This window comes from Mustela lutreola, chromosome 8, assembly GCF_030435805.1.
Source record: "Mustela lutreola isolate mMusLut2 chromosome 8, mMusLut2.pri, whole genome shotgun sequence".
Classification (NCBI taxonomy): domain Eukaryota; kingdom Metazoa; phylum Chordata; class Mammalia; order Carnivora; family Mustelidae; genus Mustela; species Mustela lutreola.
The window spans coordinates 54,556,954-54,580,884 of record NC_081297.1 but is presented as its reverse complement, the minus strand read 5'-3'; positions in this window follow the sequence as shown (position 1 = coordinate 54,580,884).

Below are 23,931 nucleotides of genomic sequence, written 5' to 3'. Positions count from 1 at the left end.
CATAGAACATTTTCCAGAGCAGGTCAAATACTGGGTTACAAATCAGGTCTCAACCAGTACCAGAAGATTGGGATCATTCCCTGTATATATTAGGACCACAAGGCTTTGAAACTTGAACTTAGTCACAAGAAGAAATTTGCAAAGAAGGGTTAAAGAACATTCTACTAAAGAATGAATGCATAAACCAGGAAATTAAGGAAGAATTGAAAAAGTGGAAACAAACGAAAATGAAAACACAATGTTCAAAACCTTAGGATGCAGCAAAAGCAGTTCTAAGAGGGAAGTACATAGCAATACAATATTTTCTCAGGAAACAAGTCTCAAATACATAACCTAATCTTACACCTAAAGGAGCTGGAGAAAGAACAGCAAAGAAAGCTTAAACAAAGCAGGAGAAGAGAATTAAAAAGATTAGAGCGGATATCAATGAACTAGAAACCAAAAGAACAGTAGAGCAGCTCAATAAAACTAGGAGATAGTTCTTTGAAAGAATTAGTAAGATTGATAACCCCCTGTCCAGCCTTATCAAAAAGAAAAGAGAAAGAACCATAATTAATAAAATAATGAATGAAAGAGGAGAGATCACAACCAACACTGAAGAAATACAAACCATTATAAGAACATATTATGAGCAATTGTATGCCAACAAATTAGGCGATCTGGAAGAAATGGATGTATTCCTAGAAACACATCAACTACCAAATCTGGAACAGGAAGAAATAGAAAACCTGAACAGACACATAACCATCAGGGAAATTGAAGTGATAATCAAAAATCTCCAAAAAACAAGAATCCAGGGCCAGAGGACTTCCCAGGACAATAATACCAAACATTTAAAGAAGAATTAATATATATACTTCCGAAGCTATTTAAAAAAATAGAAATGGAAGGAAAACTTCCAAACTCATTTTATGAGGCCAGCATTACCATGAACCCAAAACTAGACAAAGATCCTACCAAAGGGAGAATTATAGACCAATATCCCTGATGACCATGGATACAAAAATTCTACAAAGATACTAGACAATAGGATCCAACAGCACATCAAAGGTTTATTTACCACAACCAAGTCAGATTTATTCCTGCACTGCAAGGGCAAATCAATCAACATGATATACTATACTATATAAATAAAAGAAAAGAGAAGAATCATATGATCCTCTCAATAGATGCAGAAAAAACATTTGAGAAAGTACAGCATCCTTTCTTGATTAAAACTCTTCACAACATAGAGATAGAGGGAACATACTTCTAAAAGCCATATAGGAAAAGCCCACAGCAAACATCATTCTCAATAAGGAAAAAAAGAGCTTTTTCTCTAAGGTCAGGAACTTGGCAGGGATGTCCACTATCACCACTGCTATTCAAAATAGTACTAGAAGTCCTAGCCTCAGCAATCAGACAACAAAAAGAAATAAAAGGGGCGCCTGGGTGGCTCAGTGGGTTAAGCCGCTGCCTTCGGCTCAGGTCATGATCTCAGGGTCCTGGGATCGAGTCCCGCATCGGGCTCTCTGCTCAGCAGGGAGCCTGCTTCCTCCTCTCTCTCTGCCTGCCTCTCTGCCTACTTGTGATCTCTGTCTGTAAAATAAATAAATAAAATCTTTTAAAAAAAAAAAGAAATAAAAAAAAAAAAGAAATAAAAGGCATCCAAATTGGCAAAGAAGAAGTTAAGCCCTCTCTCTTCACAGATGACACAATACTCTATGTGGGACACCCAAAAGCCTCCACCCTAAATTTGCTGGAACTCATACAGGAATTTAGTAAAGTGGCAGGATATAAAGTCAATGCACAAAAATCAGTTGAATTTCTATACACCAACAAGACAGAAGAAAAAGAAATTAAGGAGTCAATTCCATTTACAATTGCACCAAAACCCATAAGATACCTAGAATAAATCTAACCAAAGAGGCAAAGGATCTGTACTCAGGAAACTATAAAGTACTCATGAAAGAAATTGAGGAAGACACAAAGAAATGGAAAAATGTTCTATGCTCAGAGATTGGAAGAACAAATATTGTTAAAATGTCAATGCCTCCCAGAGCAGTCTACATGTTCAATGCCATTCCTATCAAAATGCCATCAACTTTTTTTTACAAAGCTGGAACGAATAATCCTAAAAGTTGTATGGAACCAGAAAAGACCCCAAATAGCCAAAGGAATGTTGAAAAAGAAAAGCAAAGCTGGTGGCATCATAATTCCAGACTTCATGCACTATGAGAAAGCTATAATCATCAAGATACTTGTTTCTGAAATAAAAGCAGATGTCTGGATCAATGGAACAGAAGAGAGAATTAAGAAATGGACCCTCAGCTCTCTATGATCAACTAATCTTTGACAAAGCAGAAAAGGCTACTCAATAAAAAAAGATAGTCTCTTCAACAAATGATGTTGGGAAAATTGGACAGCCTCATGCAGAAGGATGAAACTGGAACATTTCCTTACACCATACACAAAAATAAACTCAAAATATATGAAAGTCCTAAAGGTGAGACAGGCATCCATTAAAATCCTTGAGGAGAACACAGGGAGCCACCTCTTCCACCTTGGCCACAGCAACTTCTTGCTAGACATGTCTCCAAAGGCAAGAGAAACAAAGGTAAAAATGAGCTATTGGGAGTTCATTAAGATAAAAAGCTTTTGCACACCAAAGGAATCAGTTGATAAAACCAAAAGACAACCTAAAGAATGAGAGATTTTGCAAATGTTTGATCAGATAAAGGGTTGTTATTCAAAATTTCTAAAGAATTTAGTAAACTCAACACCCAAAGAACAAATAATCCAATCAAGAAATGGGCAGAAAACATGAACAGACATTTCTCCAAAGAAGAGCTGCTGAAAGGGAGGGTGGGGGTATGGTGTAAGTGGATTATGGACACTAAAGAGAGCACGTGATGAAATAAACACTGGGTATTATATAAGATTGATGAATCAAAACAAAGTGGAGTGGTAGACATTGTTCATCTTTGTACCTATTCATCTTCTGAACCCCATTTCTATATTTAGCTAAATTTTCCCAAGTTTTGTTGAGAAGCAGAACCTTCCTTTCAGTACAGAAGCTGGATACTCTCCAGACATTTAAAAAGGCTAGAAAAAGCGAAAATGGGTAAAGCAGATTAAAAAAAAATAGGTAGCACACTTGGCTAAATCAAATTTAAACATTAATGAAGATTTATTACAATCTTAGTAGCTTTTGGTTAAAAAAAAAGGGCTAGGAATTGTAACATTGTAGTGTCGGAAACATACTGATCTGTGTTAAATGTGATGGGCAACTTCTTAGAGTTGTTTACTCTGTGATAAAATACCCATTACTGGAACACCTTTTCAACATACTGTCTCACATCTTGTAACATTAAAATATTTCATGCAAATGGTTTGTATAGTGACTCATTTTCTCATTGACATATTCTATAAATTAAGAGTGTTTGAATTTATGATTAATGTTCCTTTGATAGTAATTTCTAGCTACCAACAGATAAGATTTTCTCTTCATATCACATTAAGAAGTTAATTATGAAAATACTTAAATGTGTAATTGGTACTTATATTTTAACATACTTTGCTTTTGTATTTTTAAGTGAAATAAGCAATAATTTCTCTGTGAGCAGAACTATACAAGAATGTTTCACAAGTATTTTCATAAAATTATGTTTTATATAATAAGTTTTTCTCAAACAAGAACCAATCATTACCATATATTGTATGTTGAAAATGAATATACACAGGTATACCAGAAAATGTGAATCATAAATAAATAAATAAACTCATATATATTATGTATTATATTAATATATTAACAGTGTATGGATATATATTAATAATTGATCAAATTAATTAAATGATTATATATATTATATATATATATAATATATATATATATATATATCTGATTTAAAATTGTCCCAGGCTTATAGGAATAGGAATATCATTTCAAAGGAATCCAATTCAATAGGTTTTAAATGCAGGGCATTATTATTGTCTTCACATGAACTTTTATTAAAGAATTTTCACTGGGAAATAAGTAGATATTAACAGAGTCCAGGCTATGAAAAATCCATTTAGATCACTTTGAATATCATGCTAGATGTTATTAGACATTTATAAAATGATTCATGTTGACACTCAGGAGTTCTGATTTATTTATTTTAAATAATAAAAATACAACTTTCCATGGAAATTTGATGCAATATAAGAATTACTCTGAAGATTCAGTTTCTCTAATTTAAAAATCCCAATTGAATTACACCTTCCCATAGAAATACTCATAAAGTTGTCAATTTGTGTCAGCAAGTTGCATGAGAAAGATGATATAAATTTACAAATAAAGCAAATTTAACATTACTATTTATATCAACTTCTCTCAAAGTGATATTCTTAATTCCCTATTTCTCATATATACATTTTTAAAAAATCCAATCCTCCTAATGAGGTATGTGTTAATAAATGTTATGGCTATATGTGTTTAATAATTATGTCAATTTTGGTAAATATTACTATACCATAGCAACTACAATTATTTTAATAAATTCAAATTCTTATGGGATATCCCTTTGATTCCCCACCAAACAATAAAACACACATCACTATAGACTAATAGACAGTGTATTAGCTCAGTCTCTGGTTTGTTTCAGGATTGGTTAAAAACAGTCCTCATCTTCCCAACTGTTATTTAACAGGAAAGTATTAAAATTTTACTTTGAATAAATGATTTACAAAATGCTTGTTTTGTAAGGTCTTTTCCCTTTGAAGAATGATAAAACTCATGAACTAGAATTGGAAAATTTGAAATCTATTCCCAGCATCATCTTAATAGGTTACTTGGAAAAATAATTTTTATCTTCTGTGCTTTCCTCTTTTTATCTGTAAGTGACAGCCACATTTGTCCTCCTTAACACATAGTTTTTTGGTGATAACATTATTTTAAGAGTCAAATCAGTATCTATGATTAAAGGAAGCATGGCATAATCCATTAAGAATTTGTTATTTGAGTGATCAGAAAGGGCACATGCACCCAAATGTTTATAGCAGCAATGTCTACAATAGCCAAACTATGGAAAGAACCTAGATGTCCATCAACAGATGAATGGATAAAAAAGATATGGTATATAAACACAATGGAATACTATGCAGCCATCAAAAGAAATGAAATCTTGCCATTTGCGATGACAGAGGATGGAAGTAGAGGGTATCATGCTTAGCGAAATAAGTCAATCAGAGAAAGGACAACTATTATATGATCTCCCTGATATGAGGAAGTGGAGATGCAAAATGGGGGAGGGTTGGGAGTTATGAAAAGAATAAATGAAATAAGATGGGATCGGGAGGGAGACAAAACGTAAGTGACTCTTAATCTCACAAAACAAACTGAGGGTTGCTAGGGGGAGGGGGTAGGGAGAGGGGGCTGGGGTTATGGACATTGGGGAGGGTATGTGCTATGATGAGTGCTGTGAAGTGTGTAAACCTGGTGAATCACAGATCTGTACCCCTGGGGATAAAAATACATTATATGTTTTTTTAAAAACTAATAAAGACAAAAAAAATTTGAAAAAATATATTTTATGTGTTAAAAAAAGAATTTGTTATTTGGGGCGCTTGGGTGGCTCAGTTGTTAGGCATATGCCTTGGCTGGGGTCATGATCCCAGGGTCCTGGCATTGAGCCCCACCTGGGGCTCCCTGCTTGGTGGGAAGCCTGCTTCTCCATCTCCCACTCCCCCTGCTTGTGTTCCCATTCTCACTATGTCTCTCTGTCAATAAATAAATAAAACCTTCTAAAAAAAGAATTTGCTGTTTGTTTCAATGATAAAAAAGGATAAAACAATTTTTGGGATGTAAGTTCAGTGTTTACATAGTTTTGGTAAAGAAAAGGAGAATTATGGCATATGGATATTTTATTTTATTTTATTTTTAAATTTATTTGACACAGAGAGAGAGACATCACAAGTAGGCAGAGAGGCAGGCAGAGGGGGAGGGGGAGGCAGGCTCCCCGCTGAGCAGAGAGGTGGATGTGGGGCTCGATCCCAGGACCCAGGACCCTGAGACCATGACCTGAGCTGAAGGCAGAGGCTCAACCCACTGAGCCACCCAGGTACCCATATGGATATTTTAAATGTGTGTATGTTTCATTGGAAAAGAGTGGATAGATTTTTGGTTTTATGCAATGTGGACTGTGTAATTTAGACCACAACTTAGACATAAGGCAATTCTAAAACTATATAAAATGTTTCAAATACCTTCTCTAGAATATTAAAGAGCTAGCAACAGTACTCTGACAGGTAGCAACAGACTGACAACTGTCTCCTCAATAACAAAAGGAAGTCAAGAGCCTGGACTAATTTATAATATATTCAACCTAAGCATTTTTTTAAATTTTTTATTTTTTATAAACATATATTTTTATCCCCAGGGGTACAGGTCTGTGAATCACCAGGTTTACACACTTCACAGCACTCAGCAAAGCACATACCCTCCCCAATGTCCATAATCCCACCCCCTTCTCTCAAACCCCCTCCTCCCAGCAACCCTCAGTTTGTTTTGTGAGATTATGAGTCACTTATGGTTTGTCTCCCTCCCAATCCCATCTTGTTTCATTTATTCTTCTCCTACCCACTCAAGAAGATGTGGTATATATACACAATGGAATACTATGCAGCCATCAAAAGAAATGAAATCTTGCCATTCGCGAGAACCTAAGCATTTTTTATCTAAAATAATCTCCTTTAGAAAGAGATCTGAAATAAAGTCATCTCAAACCAAAAGTGAAAGAATTCAGTACTAGCAGACTGGTGCTAAAAGAAATTCTACCTGATGACAAGTTAATAATGAGGGAAAATAAAGAGTACAAAAACTACTGAATATGTGGAGCAACTAATTTAACATTGGCTTGTAAACTAATAATAGATATAATAATAATGTTTCATAGAATTTAAAACCTATAGTCTGGTATGAGAGATACAGAAATAGATCCGTAAGATAGAGATCTAGTAACAGACTTGGCGATGAATAGACACTTGGCATATGACAAAGGTGGTTCTGCATAACAGTGCAACAATAAATGGTGTTCAGACAGTTGAGTGGAAAAATGCAAAAGGACCCTACTCCACACTGCCAATATTTATGGAACTAAATGTAGAAGGGAAAACAATAGACAATAGAGAAGATAATAAAGAAGATAATATTTAGAAGATAATAAAGAAGAATATCTTCATAATATGAGGACAGGAAAATATTCCTATAACAGGACGGAAAAATAATGATAAAGAGAAGATTTATAAATTCAGTTACCTTAAGGGCACCACTGAGGGTGTAAAAATGCAAATCACATAACAGAATATTCTTAACAGCATAATAATTGACAAAGGGTGTGTATCCAGCACATATAAAGAATGACAAGAAAAAAACAACCCAGTGGAAAAACAGGAAAGATGAGGAACTGCCACTTCACCAAAGAGAATATATAATTGGCTGACCTACACATGAAATTGTATGACTCCATTATAAGTTAGGGAAATAAAAATTAAATTCATGATGAGTTATCACTATGCAGGCACCAAAATGGATATAATAGAAATATCTGATGACACCAACATTACAAAGAATGTGGAGAAACAGGAATTCCTACAATGCTCCTAGGAATAAAAACTAATATGACTCCTTTGTAAAAAGCACCCCAAAGTTGTCTAAAGTTGAAAATATTCAAAGCCTAACGCAAGCAAGTGTATTCCTATATATTGAGCTGTGAAAATTGTGGGCATCTGGCACACTAGGAAATAAACATAAGTATGTGGATAGCAGCATTATAAGAATGAACTAAAAATCTATCAGTAGCAAAATAGATAAATATGTTTTGATTCACTCATACAATACAGTCAAAGTAAAAGGGATAAATGGAACTAAAACATCATTGGCAAAATTGTAAAAGCAATACAGCAATGGAAGTCAAACATAGAAGAAATATATATATTTCTGTATGATTTAATTTGTATAAAGTTTTAAAATAGCAAAAACTAAGTTACAGTGCCTAGGAATGTATTTTTAGGGTATAGAAATATACAGCAGAACAAGGAAGTGATTCCATAAAAGTCAAAGGGTGGTGTGAAATGGAAAAAGACAATTGGGGAGCTTCTGAGAACTCAGTATTCTCTTGACCTGGGTAGTTCAATTGCTGTTCACTTTTTAATAATTTGAAACTGTATATATTTATATTTTATATAAATTTTCTGTGTGTAACTTTAACACATTTTTAAAAAGATAAACTTTTTAAAAAAAAAGATTATTTATTTGACAGACAGAGATCACAAGTAGGCAGAGAGAGAGCCTGACATGGGTCTCAATCCCAAGACCCGAGCCAAAGGCAGAAGCTTTAACCCACTGAGCCACTCAGGTGTCCCTAAAAAGATAAAAATTTTAATAGAAATAGCTAAACTCTGGAAATCAAAAGGTTAGACAAGTGAAATGGTATGAAGATTAAGATTAAGATTAAGAAAATAAGAGAAAAAAATTATATGACATATTTCAAAGAATGTTGACAGGTCTTAAAATATAAATTAATACTTTATTTGAATAGAACCTTTAAAACACTTAAGATACCATAGGAGAAATCCTAAAGGACTTGACACATCTGGGAAAGTAGTTTCCTTATTTCTGTTTTTCAAATCTTAGTATTCTGATTTATGCTAATACTAACTTTCCTGTAATAAGGAGCATCTGGAAAAAAGACCCTGCAAAATAAGAGGGAAAATGTAAAGAAGCAATAACTAGATAAAAGGGGTTTGTGATATTAATATTATTTTAATGACAAATGCTAATGAGGAGTAATAAAGAATTATTATTTTATGATTAAATAGTGACTAGAGGGAAAATATCAGTCTGTGCTGTTCAAAACCCACCAAGAAGGTAGAATACATCAAATAAAATGGGCAGAGAAAATGTTGTAAGAGAACAGTGAAAATCTGTGTATTCTATCTTTAAGAGATAGACATATGGAATTAAAATATAGTGTGTGTGGAATTTCTGTCCATTTTTTCAAAAATGAGAAAAAATTGTAAATATAACATAATACTAACTCTTCTTTATAATGAAAATTCTGAAAGTTGTATGAGGATGAAAAAAGGAGTGATATAGTAGAGTGAATAGTAAAGCACTATTAAAAATAAGACAACAGATCCAAAATGGAGTCACTTATGCAAACCTCTCATCGCCAAACTAAGACTTGACTTAATTACGGTTTCAGTTTCCCCAGAAATCGAATTGAAAAGATTTTATTTATTTATTTGACAGAGATCATAGGTAGGCAGAGAGACAGGCAGATAGAAAGGAGGAAGCAGGCTCCCTGGAGCAGAGAGCCCAATGTAGGGCTCGATCCCAGGACCCTGGGATCATGACCTGAGCCGAAGTCAGAGGCTTTAACCCACTGAGCCACCCAGGCACCCCCAGAAATTGAATTTTAAACCAGACAATCAGGAATAGTCTGATAGACCCCTGCCACTCCCCAAAGAACAGGAACCTTGACCTAACCAACTGCTATTTCACCTGGTATAACTTCCTTATCCCTACTTCCCTCTGCCTCTGAAAGTTTTTCATTTTAGACAGCTCCTTGGAGTTCCTTTCTATCTGCAGGATTAGATGCCTGATCCATGAATCACTGAATAAAGTTAATGAGATCCTTAAAATGTATTCAGTTGAACTTTTTTTAATGGTCAAAGGAACATTTTTCTGTATCTTTTAAAGAATCAATGTCCATCTGCTCCTACTTCCATGAAAATTCCTTATTTGAAGGGTTCCTGGTCCTCTGCTATCTCTCAAAAGTACATCTTTTCCATGGTTCAATCCTTGAGCCTCTCCTATTTTTCCTCTGTCTTCCTTGGTAATTCCATTCTTTCTAGTGATTAAAATCACCGACCTATCACTGATCCCCAAACACTGTACTTATTTCTATTGTTCTAATTGCATGCTGAATATTTCCATCCAATTCCTCAATTTTCCATTTCCAAAAAGGAATACATGAATTTTCTGTTCAGAATCAGAATTCTGAAATCAGAAATTCTGAATCAGAATTTCTTACAATACATACCTGATTTTGACAAACAGTATAATTATGCACATAGTAATTTCATTAGAAATCTTGATATATTTATTTAGCTCTATTTTCTCCTTCTTCAATACTTCCAATCTTCTCCTTCTATATAACAGATCATCATCATCATCATCATCACCTTTACCATTCCTTTATTTTTAAGATTTTATTTATTTGACAGAGAGAGAGTACAAGCAGGTAGAGAGGCAGACAAGAAAGGAGGAAGCAGGCTCCCTGATGAGCAGAGAGCCTGATATGGGGCTCGATCCCAGGACTTGAGATCATGACCTGAACTGAAGGCAGAGGCTTTAGCCCACTGAGCCACCCAGGCGCCCCACCATTACCATTCTTTTTTTTTTTTTTTAATTTTATTTTTTATAAACATATAATATATTTTTATCCCCAGGGGTACAGGTCTGTGATTCACCAGGTTTACACACTTCACAGCACTCACCATAGCAGATACCCTCCCCAGTGTCCATAACCCCACCCCCTTTCTCCCAACCCCCCTCCCCCCAGCAGCCCTCAGTTTGTTTTGTGAGATTAAGAGTCACTTATGGTTTGTCTCCCTCCCAACCCCATCTTGCTTCATTTATTCTTCTCCTACCCCCTTAACCCCCCATGTTGCATCTCCACTTCCTCATACCAGGGAGATCATATGATAGTTGTCTTTCTCCGCTTGACTTAATTCGCTAAGCATGATACGCTCTAGTTCCATCCACGTTGTCGCAAATGGCAAGATTTCATTTCTTTTGATGGCTGCATAGTATTCCATTGTGTATATATACCACATCTTCTTTATCCATTCATCTGTTGATGGACATCTCGGTTCTTTCCATAGTTTGGCTATTGTAGACATTGCTGCTATAAACATTCGGGTGCACATGCCCCTTCAGATCACTACGTTTGTGTGGAAAACCCAAAAGACTCCACTCCAAAACTGCTAGAACTTGTACAGGAATTCAGTAAAGTGTCAAGATATAAAATCAATGCACAGAAATCAGTTGCATTTCTCTACACCAACAACAAGACAGAAGAAAGAGAAATTAAGGATTCAATCCCATTTACAATCGCACCCAAAACTATAAGATACCTAGGAATAAACCCTAACCAAAGAGGCTAAGAATCTATACTCAGAAAACTATAAAGTACTCATGAAAGAAATTGAGGAAGACACAAAGAAATGGAAAAATGTTCCATGCTCCTGAATTGGAAGAATAAATATTGTGAAAATGTCTATACTACCTAAAGCAATCTACACATTTAATACAATTCCTATCAAAATAAAATTCATTTTTTTTCAAATAAATGGAACAAATAATCCTAAAAGTTATATGGAACCAGAAAAGACCTCGAATAGCCAAAGAAATATTGAAAAAGAAAGCCGAAGTTGGTGGCATCACAATTCCAGACTTCAAGCTCTATTACAAAGCTGTCATCATCAAGACAGCATGGTACTGGCACAAAAACAGACATATAGATCAATGGAACAGAATAGAGAGCCCAGAAATAGACCCTCAACTCTATGGTCAACTAATCTTTGACAAAGCAGGAAAGAATGTGCAGTGGAAAAAAGACAGCCTCTTCAATAAATGGTGTTGGGAAGATTGGACAGCCACATGCAGAAAAATGAAATTGGACCATTTCCTTACACCACACACGAAAATAGACTCAAAATGGATGAAGGACCTCAATGTGAGAAAGGAATCCATCAAAATCCTTAAGAACACAGGCAGCAACCTCTTCGACCTCAGCCGCAGCAACATCTTCCTAGGAACATCGCCAAAGGCAAGGGAAGCAAGGGCAAAAATGAACTATTGGGATTTTATCAAGATCAAAAGCTTTTGCACAGCAAAGGAAACAGTTAAAACCAAAAGACAACTGACAGAATGGGAGAAAATATTTGCAAATGACATATCAGATAAAGGGCTAGTGTCCAAAATCTATAAAGAACTTAGCAAACTCAACATCCAAAGAACAAATAATCCAATCAAGAAATGGTTAGAAGACATGAACAGACATTTCTGCAAAGAAGACATCCAGATGGCCGACAGACACATGAAAAAGTGCTCCATATCACTTGTCATCAGGGAAATACAAAATCAAAATGACAATGAGATATAACCTCACACCAGTCAGAATGGCTAAAATTAACAAGTCAGGAAATGACAGATGCTGCGAGTCTGCGGAGAAAGGGGAACCCTCCTACACTGTTGGTGGGAATGCAAGCTGGTGCAACCACTCTGGAAAACAGCATGGAGGTTCCTCAAAATGTTAATAATAGAACTACCCTATAACCCAGCAATTGCACTACTGGATATTTACCCTAAAGACACCATTACCATTCTTACAACAGTCTCCAAATAATTTTGTTCTCTATAATACCACCAAAATTTCGTTCTTAAAAATCAAGCCTGAATATATAGTATAGTTCCTGACTATAATGTTCTCTGCTACTGCATAATCCTTCCACTTGACAGAGAATTTTTAAGCCAGCCTATAAAACCTAGTTTTATATCTGATTTTGAACTTCGTTTATATGTCTGTCTCTACCAGAATATAAGTTCTTCAAGAACCACTCATAGACTTCAATCCTCAAAATAATCATTATCAAATACAATAAAAATTTATGGAATGGATGCATTCTTTGCATGGCTTTTTGCTACAGACTGAGCATGTTTTAAAGTCAGAATTATTAACCAACTTATTATGCTTGGATCTCCATGGCGTCCATGGATAGATATTGTTCTTCAACAAATGTGGTTCAAAAATATTTACTTAATTTTCACTAACCTCTGACTAAAGTTAGCATTGTCTTCAAACCATAAATTATAGTTGTACCAATAACTTTGACACTAATGAAATCATAGATTTATTCATATTATATGTGAATTATTATAGATCTTTAAACCCTCAACTTCTTTGGAATATGGTCATTATTAGATCCATGCTATACCATTCTATGTAATATGTTAATAATCACATGCATATATTACTGCATGAAAATTTCAAATATTTGGTAAATGTATTCCAAAGTAATACATCCTTTGCATTTTGTTTTCTTTCTATATCCTATTAAGGAGCTTTCATCAAAGACAGACTAAAAAACTTCTATTTATGTTTCATTGGCAGGAATTTAGTAGCATGATGTTGCTCCATTGCAAGGAAGTTCAGAAAATATGATTTTTTAGCTGAGCACACTGCCACCTCATGAAATAAAATAAGGGTTTCTCTGATTAAGGCAAATGGAGAGTGCAGATGTCAGGTAGGGAATTAGCAATTCCTGCAAAAGACACATTAATAGTTTTATATTCTAACTGAAATGGACACCATAAAGAGATTTATGTTTTTGTTTTTGTTTTTGTTTTTTTTTTAAAGATTTTTATTAATTTATTTGACAGAGAGAGATCACAAGTAGGCAGAGAGGCAGGCAGAGAGAGGAGGAAGCAGGCTCCCCACCAAGCAGAGAGCCCGATGTGGGGCTCGATCCCAGGACCCTGAGATCATGACCTGAGCCGAAGGCAGCGGCCTAACCCACTGAGCCACCCAGGCGCCCCAAGAGATTTATGTTTTTAATTACTATATTTTCCTACCTTTTTCTCTACAAGAAGTCATCCTTGATTCCTTCAACTATAAGAAATTACTTCATCTATCCTAGCCTGAATTGCTATACTGCTTGATCTGGACTTCTAGTTAGTCATTTCTAGCCACCATGAGTTATAATTATTTGTATAAATGTTCTAATTAGGTTATCTACTAGGTGATAAAGTTTTCCGAGGCAAGGCTTCTCATTCATTTTTGTTCCTACAACCTAAAAAAGCACATAGCCACTATTGTTTATTGGGTATTAGCACAAAACCTAAAATGATAAAGTCTTGGATAGACTAGCTGTTACTGATTTGCTGTGTGACTTGTGCAAAGCCCCTAAAATTTATATGCCTGCCTCCTTACTTGCAAAATGGAGTAAAAATCTTTCTCTTGCGTTTGTTCTAAAGATGAAATGAGATAATGTATATAAAATTTTAAATATAACTCCTGATACATAGTAAGCACTCATAAAATACCTATTATTTCCGTTTTCCCAGGACATAATAAAGCCTCAGTAAATACTTGTTGAATTACTGATTGTCTTTGAGATTACATATGGATCTGGTTGGTAAAAAGCACAGAAGAGGTCTTACCCAGTTAGTCACAGCAGAAGTGTCTTAAAATACAATTGCAGTCAAGTATTTCTACTTTAAGGTACAGTGACTAATAAATTATAATTTTAACTTATAAGGAATAGCTGTTAATTATTACCCAGTAGCTTATTTATTCTTAAGCATATAAAAATAACATTCATGAGATAATATCAGATAGGGAAGATGTAGGGGCAGCTTTATTTGAACATTTACCAGAATATTGCAGTATTTCCATCTGTAAGCGAATAATAAATCAAAACCAAGATTAAGGCTAATTATGTTAGTAATTTAGGAAATGAAAATAAATATTAAACACAATTATTCAAATTAAATCGATTGGGACTGAGAATGAATGGGTTTATGAGCTGTTTATTGCTCTCAATAGCAATAAGAAAGCCAGATGTTTTCTAAGAAATAGGTAGATTGTTATTTTTATATAACCCTGGGTTGTAGGCTTTCTTGATCTCCCCTCTTTTGATTCTCATGCTGAAACGATAAATGAATTATGACTTAATCAGGCGAGTAATATTGTATACTTGAATTTCTTTCCTCAGACTACCGAAAGATATAAGAACATATGCCTCCCCTAATCTCCAAATCACCCTCTCCTTTTATAATTTTGGCTGGTGGGAAATGCTGTATGAAATACATATTGTTGCTATAGTGGAAATGCAAACATTAGATGTGTGTATTTCTTTCTTGAGAGGAATTTTCCCCAAAAGAAAGTTATTTTACTACTCTAAGTGGGGAGGGCCAGCATTACTTTAAATGAATCTGCATTGCATTTACAATGAAACGCATGACTTATGCAGTTTCTCTTTACCCTTCACCTTCTTAAACCTTCACTCTCTTAGAAGACTTTAACGTAATACTGATCATACCAATGCTCTTGCCAAGGATGAAATGCTGAAGGGGAAATAAGATTAGAGGAGGGAAATCTTTTAGAAGAGTGTATTAATCATCTAGGTATAGCTTGATGAAGTCTTGAATTTTTGTTTTTCTAAAAATAAGCTTTTTAGCCTTTGTAACTTTTTAGTTCAAGTTCTAGTAGTAAAAGGTGTTTCTCATCAAATGGACTCACCATTTAATGAAGCAGTAAGCCATTCAAATCTGAAACTTATAGGGAGAAAATGGGTGATATACTCAGAGTTCCTAGAGTTGAAACATAAATTCATTGGATTTTATGAGTCTTGGAGTGTCTGTGTGATTATTCAGTTCAAGTGGGGAATCTTTGAGAACCTTAAAGCAGTGAACTCTGACGGAGAAAGGAGCTAGCTTGACTGATTGGAAAAGGCAGAAGGTAAAGCCCTGACAGAGGTGATGTGGAAGCTGGATTAACACATCATGTCTTGCAACAACAGAAATTCTCTTGAGGTGAGTGTGAGATGTTCCAGAAGATGCAAGGGAGCTATTTCCCGAGGGGCTCCCCTGATGTCTCCACATTGGAATTAACCTAAAACACCAGGCATGATCATGAAGGGAGATAGAATGTTAAGACTAAGAAAAAAAAAAAAAAAGTTACAGAGTGTGGGGGTGTGGGGTTAAAAATCATAAAACAAAAGTGCAAATCAGTTATTGCCAAGGGCTGGGATTAAAGGCGTGGGTTGACTACATATTTCTCAAAACTCATAAGACTATTTTCATAAAAATTGTGAATTTTCCTGAAGGTGAATTATACTCATTAAACCTGAACAAAAAATATTAAAAACATACATGATTCGCTTAGAAAGGTTAACATGTTGACACTTGGGTGGCTTAGTTGGTTAAGTGGTCAACTCTTGATTTTGGCTATGGGTTCTGGAATGAAGCCCTGAATTGGGTTTAGGGATTCTCTCTCTCCCTCTGCTCCTCCCCCCACTCATGCTCCCTCTTTCTTTCTCTCTCTCTCTCAAATAAATAAAAAAGAAAAGAAAAATAGACATGCTAATAGGAGCAAAAATAAATAAATAAAAAAGAAACAATGTATGTGAAAGATTTAATCCACGACAATTTAAAATTACAGCATGTGGATTAAGAGATGGTCAGAGTTTAAAAAGAGGAGGGGAGGGGTGCCTGGGTGGCCCAGTGGGTTAAGCCACTGCCTTCAGCTCAGGTCATGGTCTCAGAGCCTGGGATCAAGCCCTGCATTAGGCTCTCTGCTCAGCAGGGAGCCTGCTTCCCCCTCTCTCTCTGCCTGCCTCTCTGACTACTTGTAATCTCTCTCTCTCTGTCAAATAAATAATTAAAATCTTAAAAAGGGGAGGGTGGGGGAAGGGAAATTTCCTAGTAACTTGATTTTGTTATGGCTTGGTTAGTGATACTGTGCAGGATTTTCATAGTTCTCTGTCTTTGTGGATCCTGAAGGTGGACATAAGGAGAGATGGTGCTAGGTTTGCCTTTCTAAACTGGTGTGTCATTGGCAGGGTTCTCCAGAAGGTAAGAGTAACACTGCATTTAGTCAACAAGGTATTTCTTAGAGAAGGGAAGGGGGTAAGCAAGACTGGGCTGATGAAGAAGTCCAACTTCTCTTTGTTGAGTCCAACTCAACAAAGACTTGGCCAATTTGACATGGAGTTCTGGAGAGAACTCCTGGGCATCTGTTGGTCTTCCCTTACCCAGTTGTGATAGTAAACCCCAGGCTGCCTAAAGTGTCCAGTGGTGGGGCAGCCAGCCCCACTCCTGCCTTACTCCAGCACGAGGTGCAGGGAGACAGTGTGTTGTGTAGCTGAGGCCCACCCTGAAGCAGCTCACCCTGAGGCTGTCTGCTGACTGCACTCCTTGTAGCAAGTCATGATTTGAAGGACATCTGGGTGGTGCATCTTCGTATTTATCACCATTTACCCTTTGCAGCACTGGCATACACTTCTCCATATATGTTCAAAAATCAGCTCCTGGTGGAGCAGGAGCTGTCAGGCCTCTCTTCCTGGATGACTTTTAAAAGTAGAAGTTTGGTGAAACAAATGATAGGCCCTGAAATGGCAGATGTGCTTGGAGCCACAGCTGATACTCAGTTGTGAACTTTTCCCTCCTCCACTATACACTCTGGGGTTCCCTCAACCTTAGTTACCCTTCTGCTAATATCAGTGATTCAGCTAGTGGTGTGAACCAGATCCTCACTGCAATAGGCCTGAATCCCTGATCACCATGCCCTTCACAGCCTGGGGTTGATGTACCCGTCTATTGTCCGCTTGGGTAAGGGGTTATCAACAGATGCCAGTGTAAATCACCTGAGTTGCACATGTATTCTTTTCCTGCTCTTAGTGTATTGAAAATAGCCCTATTGCCTCCTGATAATCAGAGTTAATTATTCCTGACAGGAAAGTTATTTCTTTTCTTTCATGTTTGTTTCTGGACATGAGGAACCCAGAATGGCCACGTAGCAGCTATAGGTTATCATTCAATGAGATGCTGGCAGTGACCCTTTGAGAACATGTGTCCTCTTTGGGAACCAGGACATTGAGAATTTTAGGGCCCAGAGTTGTGAGGACAAAAACAAAAACTCATTGGGAATGATCATAAGTGGGGCCAGTTTCCTTCTACTCTCTGATTCTGAGTCCCATTTGTTCTTTATTTGGGGAATAGAGCATCATTGAAGAATACTTGATTTAATGCATATGCAACACTCTGGAGGATGGCACTTCCTGGTGTAGACTGCTGCTTCTAGTGGCCACTCCAGCTGTGTCCTCCACAGTCCATTGCAATGCTTCATTAGGCCAGAAACCTTTCAGTGCATTAAGTGTCATAACCAACAGGTAACATAGTCAAGGGTTCTCTCCAGCATTTCCTTTGCTTAAAAGGGCATTTCCTGATTGATTTGTTATATGGGATCACATGCTTATAGATCAAACACTCCATAAGTCTTCAGATAATAGTGGTGGCTAAGGCCCTGAATGCAGAAAGTACGGGCCAGTGAAAGAACCTGGCTGTCATTAACACTTCCCTGTCACTTTGAGTACTTGATTGTTCAGTAACTATTCTGCAGTGAACACTTTTTTGTGAAGTGAACATTTTTATACTTTATGATTACTCTTCTATGTTCATCCATATGCCTATACTCCAGACATTTTCGTCCCCAGTCTTCTCATCTTTTTCTTTCCAGGCTCCTGACCAGCTACTGCCAAGTCATTTGCAACTGCCCTTGGATCTGTATATATTCTAGTTGTGAGCCACAACTTTGTCTACATAATGTGGATGACCGGTGTCCCACCTGAAACTTTTTCTATTAGCAGGATTTCCCCTTATCACTGTCTTTCAAGGCTGTCCCTAAATACATCTGTGATACAGCTGTCCATATTGAGTGGATCTATCCATAAACTAAGTTTTACCTTTCATTTCCTCCTTCATAGAGCAGTATGGGCTCGTACAGCCATAAGTGTGGGAGGAGGGAAGTGTGCTGAAGTATCATTTGTGGGTGCCATGGGAGTCTGGGCTGACTGCTCCTATCACTTGCTTGTACCTAACCCTATTTTATAGTAGATTGTTGCTGGGTTTCCCTGACCTTATAACTTGGTAGGGCTGCTAGGACTAAGCCGACTCCTGGCAATACCATCTGCAGAGCCACTGGATGTCCCATGAAGAGGCATTCTCTCTTTTATAGGGCCTGAGTAGTCACGAGTTGTTTATCAACAGGTGTAAAATGTGTAAAATACTCCACCACAGATGACATAATCTTGCCTCAGAACCCCAGCAACCTTCAGTATGTTGCTCCCACTGGGGATTGCCACAAACACTGTATGATCTTTTTTACCCCACCACTGATACCACCGACACAAAGAGAATGTTGAATTGTATTTCTCAAGAAGCAGGGACCTTTCTTCTCTGGGGCTCTGTCAAAGACAGCAGCTTTTTGCGTTCCTTAGTCTATGGGCAGAGCAGTATCTCTAGGTGTAAAATAAGCTGCCTCCAAAACTCAGAGACAAATAGATGGCATTCTTCTTTTTTTGTGGTAGGAGGTGCAAAATGTAATAATTTGTCTTTGTTTTGGAGGGGATATCCTGTTGCACTGTGGCATACTAGAGCCTTATAAATTTTAGAGAGTGGAAGATTCATAGATGCATTTATCTCCCACCCATGTGTCTTGCCAATAACTCTAGTGCGCTTGTCATTTCTTGGTCACTCAGCCTGAAAAATCTAATATTATCAATGTAATAGATAAATATGCTGCTGTAGGATATCCAGATGGTCAGATCTCTTCAAACTATATTATGAGAAGGGACAAGAGAGTAGCAGGGTTGAAACAAAACTCTAAATGTGTATTATTGGTCATTCCATATGAACGTGAACTGTTTCTCATCTTTTTCTAGAAAAGAATGTATGTATTACAACCTGTGACCCCATGCCATGTATTTGAAGCTGGATTCATCTGCTCTAGTAGAGATCACATTTCTGGCATGATGACAACAGTTAGGGCTACTCCATGGTTGACCTTGTGGTAGATTATGATCATTCTTCAGAAATTATTTATTTTCTGTAGGAGCTAATTCAACTAATTAAATAAAAGCATTATGACATCACCGTCCGTTCATCCCTTAGGCCTTTAAGGGTAGCACTGATCTCCTTAGTTCTTCCCCTGCTCCTTACCATGGACTAATGCTTTTTGTTTCCTATTTTGTTTGGAGGGGGGTAGGTTAGTTTCTAGGGCCTTTACTCAGCTTTTCCCTCTCTAAGAATTTTCACCTCAAAGACCAAGGTTTCAGCGTGGGAGTTATTCCCCAATTATCCAGTGTTTAAACCCTAGATGGGAAATTTTTGAATACATGACTCTGATTTTACTGTAAGCTGGATATTAGCAATAGTTAATTTATTATCTGGAGTCCATATGTCCAAAATCTAAGAAGGAGTGTGATCATACATTTGGTTTTTAGGTGTGAGTGTCCACTCGTTAACTTTTTCCTTCAGTCCTCATGCTATCTGAGCTTCCCTCTTTCCCATTGAAGAAGCTATGGCTCCTTTGGGGAAAGACTAGGAGAAATCACCCAAGTATAATTGTTACAGTGTTGCAGGATTGTTTCTCCTAGGAATCAGCCACCTCTATGACCAGTGTTCCAATTCGAGGTCTGGAAATAGGGAAAGGATTTTTGTTGTTGTTTTTTTTTGTTTTTGTTTTGAGGTGATTGCCCTCCACTTCCCCTCCCAGTGATCCAACTTTGATGTCTTCTTCTGGTTCAAGATGAGTAGTGCTCTTGTCAGCAGTCCATCTGTTATGCCCATCAATATATCATATTTTCTTAATTGTCTTAATAACTTGATATGAACGAGCCCTACCAGGGTGCCAGACCAAACTTATTAGTCATTAAAAATGATCAGCATATCCAAAGTTCTGGAAGTCAAGCATTGTTATCTAGATTATATTATTTGGGGATCATATCGGCCCCACTGTTAACAGTGAGCCTATTCTGGCACAGCCTTGCCTGAACTACAGAGGAGAGAGACCACTGAACATTTTATTGATGCTTGTACCCCCTCTCACCAGCATGGTCCTCATGTCCTTGGTCAACACTTTGCTGTCGGGGCCTTCTTGGAGATTATCTACATTCTCCTGAGCTTCTCTGGATATTGCTAAACACTCATCATGGGCTATTGCTATTTCAGTTTTTCTAAGAGCCTTTTTAGTAGAGAGTTCATATCAACTCCTGATGTGAGTGCCACAGTGGTAAATCCTGTATCATGAGAATGCAGTTTTGGGTTCCTGGACATAATTCGTGTGTGTGTGTGTGTGTGTGTGTGTGTGTGTAGGCTTCCCTACACCCAAGCAACTCTCAGATACTAGCAGAGTATCAGAGAATTCAGCTCAATTCTGAAACTATCTACCTAGAGATAGAATGAGATTACACAGGCAAAGGGATTGTTTCTACATGACTACCTTCCACTTCAGATGACAATAGCAAGTCCAGGTTGTTATCCATGCTTTGAACAGCTGCCTGTAAATCAGAGGCTCATCTGACCCCTTTCTGGGTTTGATTAATTTGCTAGTACAGCTCACAGAACTCACAAAACCTGTTAGCTCACCAGATCACCCATTTACTGCAATGGATATTAAAGTAGCAAATCAACAGCCAGATGAATAGATACATAGGGTGAGGTCCTGAACAAAGAAGCTTCTGTCCTTGGAGAGCTTGGGACTCAGCATGGCAGCACATGGAAACTGGAAGTGTTTGGTTTCCTCAACCTAGAAGCTCTCTGACCCCCTTCTTTTTGTTTTTTTCTGGGGGCTTTATTACATAGGTGTGAATGATTAACTCAATGACTTCAATCTCTCTCTCTCTTCCCAGAAATCAGGGTTAGGACTGAAATTTCTAACCCTCTATTCAGGGCTGGTCCCCCTAGCAACCAGCCCCCACTCCTAGGTGTTTTCTAAAACCCATATCATTAACATAAACCTAGTTATGGTAGAAAGGGGCATGTTCTAACAAGGCATCCATTTCACCTTTATGGCTCTGAGGCATTTTCAAGAGCTGAGAACAGGAGACCAAATAGTATAACAAAAGATACTCTCATCACTCTTATTGCTCAGGAAGTTCCAAGGGTCTGGGGAGCTGTGAGCCAGGAACTATGAATAAAGACCATGTATACATGGTTAACTGAAGGACCAAATACATATTATCTCTTATAAATCATAGTCATCGCAACTGCCAAATCAATCACCTCTTTGCTGTTTAATTTTATGGCTTGATTCCCTTGACTAAGTGTCTTTAGAACCCAGTTACATAAGCACACCTCCAGTTTCACTGGCCAAGTCCCATAACTGCTTTGGAGTCGGGTCCTGTTATTCTAATAGATACTGTTTTCCCCATATATCTATACAGTCTGATACTTAGCTCTCCCTAGTGTATACCTTCCCCTGGCATGTCCCCCAAGACTGTTGAAAAGTTTTAGCAAGTGGACCACCACCTTTTTCCTAAAGCTGTTTGTGATGGGGTCCTCACTGCCAGTGAGGTGATGAATCCTGCAGCTCTATAAACCTATAGTTACAGTTGCGTTCACAGATCCCTCCTGATACCAACTTGCAAAGGTTGGATTACCTAGGAGTGGATTCTGAGAAGGGTACAACATATCTATTAAGAATTGACACCTAAGAAGAGAAAGAAGAGTTAGCAAGATTGGGCAGAAGAGGAAATCAAACTGTGGCAAAACTCAGCAAGGATCTCTGGAGCAAGTACTACCCATAAGCCTATTTCTCATTGGTCCAAAACGACTGGGTTTTTATACACCTGGCACACTCAGTCAACAGATGCAGAGGTAGCATCAGAAGATGTGACTTCCTGCAGCTAGAAGTTGCTGACATGTGAGGGCTGCCTGCTAACCACAATGGGCATCCAGGCTGCCTGTAGGATCTTGGGAACACACAGGTGTCTACCACACAGTCAAAAGTTTAAAAAAAAAAAAAAAAAGCAGATAAAACAAAACCAGATCAAGAAACAAACAACAAAGGACTTGGTTCTTTCCCTGCATCTCAGGCTTGATTTTCCCAAGAAAAACTATAAGCAGGTTCACTTACCCGTTTACTATTTAGCAATTTTCTGCTAATATTCTTCTACTGGTTTCCCAAGTAGAGGTGACAGAGAAAAAGCAAAGGAGGAAAGTGTGGTGGGTTGTTTGCCAAAATGCAACAAAGTCTCCCATCCCACATGCTTTCCTAAAATATACCCTTGCTGCTCCCTGTCTAAAAGTAGAGTCTAATTCCTCTTCTCTTAGGTGGGATATAGAATGCCTTCCCAAATATATCCATACTCCAATTCTTGGATCCTGTGAATATGTTGTTACAGGACTTTGCAATGTAGGTAAGGTATGAGCCTTAAAATAGGGAGATTATCCAGTGAACCTAATGTTATCATATGAAACCTGAAAAGCAGAGATGTTTCACCAGCTGAAGGCGGAAGAGATGAAACAAAGGGAAAGTCAGAGAGATTTGAAGCATGAGATAGATTCCAGGGACTGTGACTTTTTGAAGATAGAGGGTATATGTGACAAGGAATAGAGGTAACCTTAAGGAACTAACAGACACCCAAGAATTGGGGACTTCAGCCCTCCAACTTCAAGGACCTGAATTGCACCTTGGAAACAAAATTTCCCCCAGATTGTGAGACCCAGGGCAGCGGAACTAGTTAAGCTCACTCAGACTTCCAACTCACAGAATCAAGGGTTTATAAACTCGTTTTGTTTTAAACCACAAATTTTGTGAAATTTGTGACTGTGACTCACTAGTTAACAATGAAGAAGAATGAAGTGCAGGAGATACTGAGTAACTTCTGAGTTTAGGTCAATTTCTACCTGGGTCATAAAAGGCTAGCTCTCACAAGGCTGCCTTTTGGACACCCATCATACTATAAAAAATCCCAAGGAAAGCCATATTTCAGTGCCACATTAAGGAGACACAGGCAAGCATAGCCTTTGACTCATTCTAGCCCAGGAACCAGACATGTGATTGAAAAAGCCCCTAAATGATATTAGGACCCTGGGTTCCATTCTTTCTAGCTGAGGTTATAGATGTTATGGAGCAGAGACAAGCCATCCTGGTTCTGCAAACAGAATCCATGAATGTAATGAAACTGTTGGTGATTTATAGTGTAGTTTTAAACTTTTTATATAAAAATAGTAACTAGAGCAGAAAGGAAGGAAGAAAAAAACTCTCAAATAAAAAGAGGGATAATCTTTAAAGATCTCATACCCAGATCCATACATAGGGAAAGAGATAAAATTTT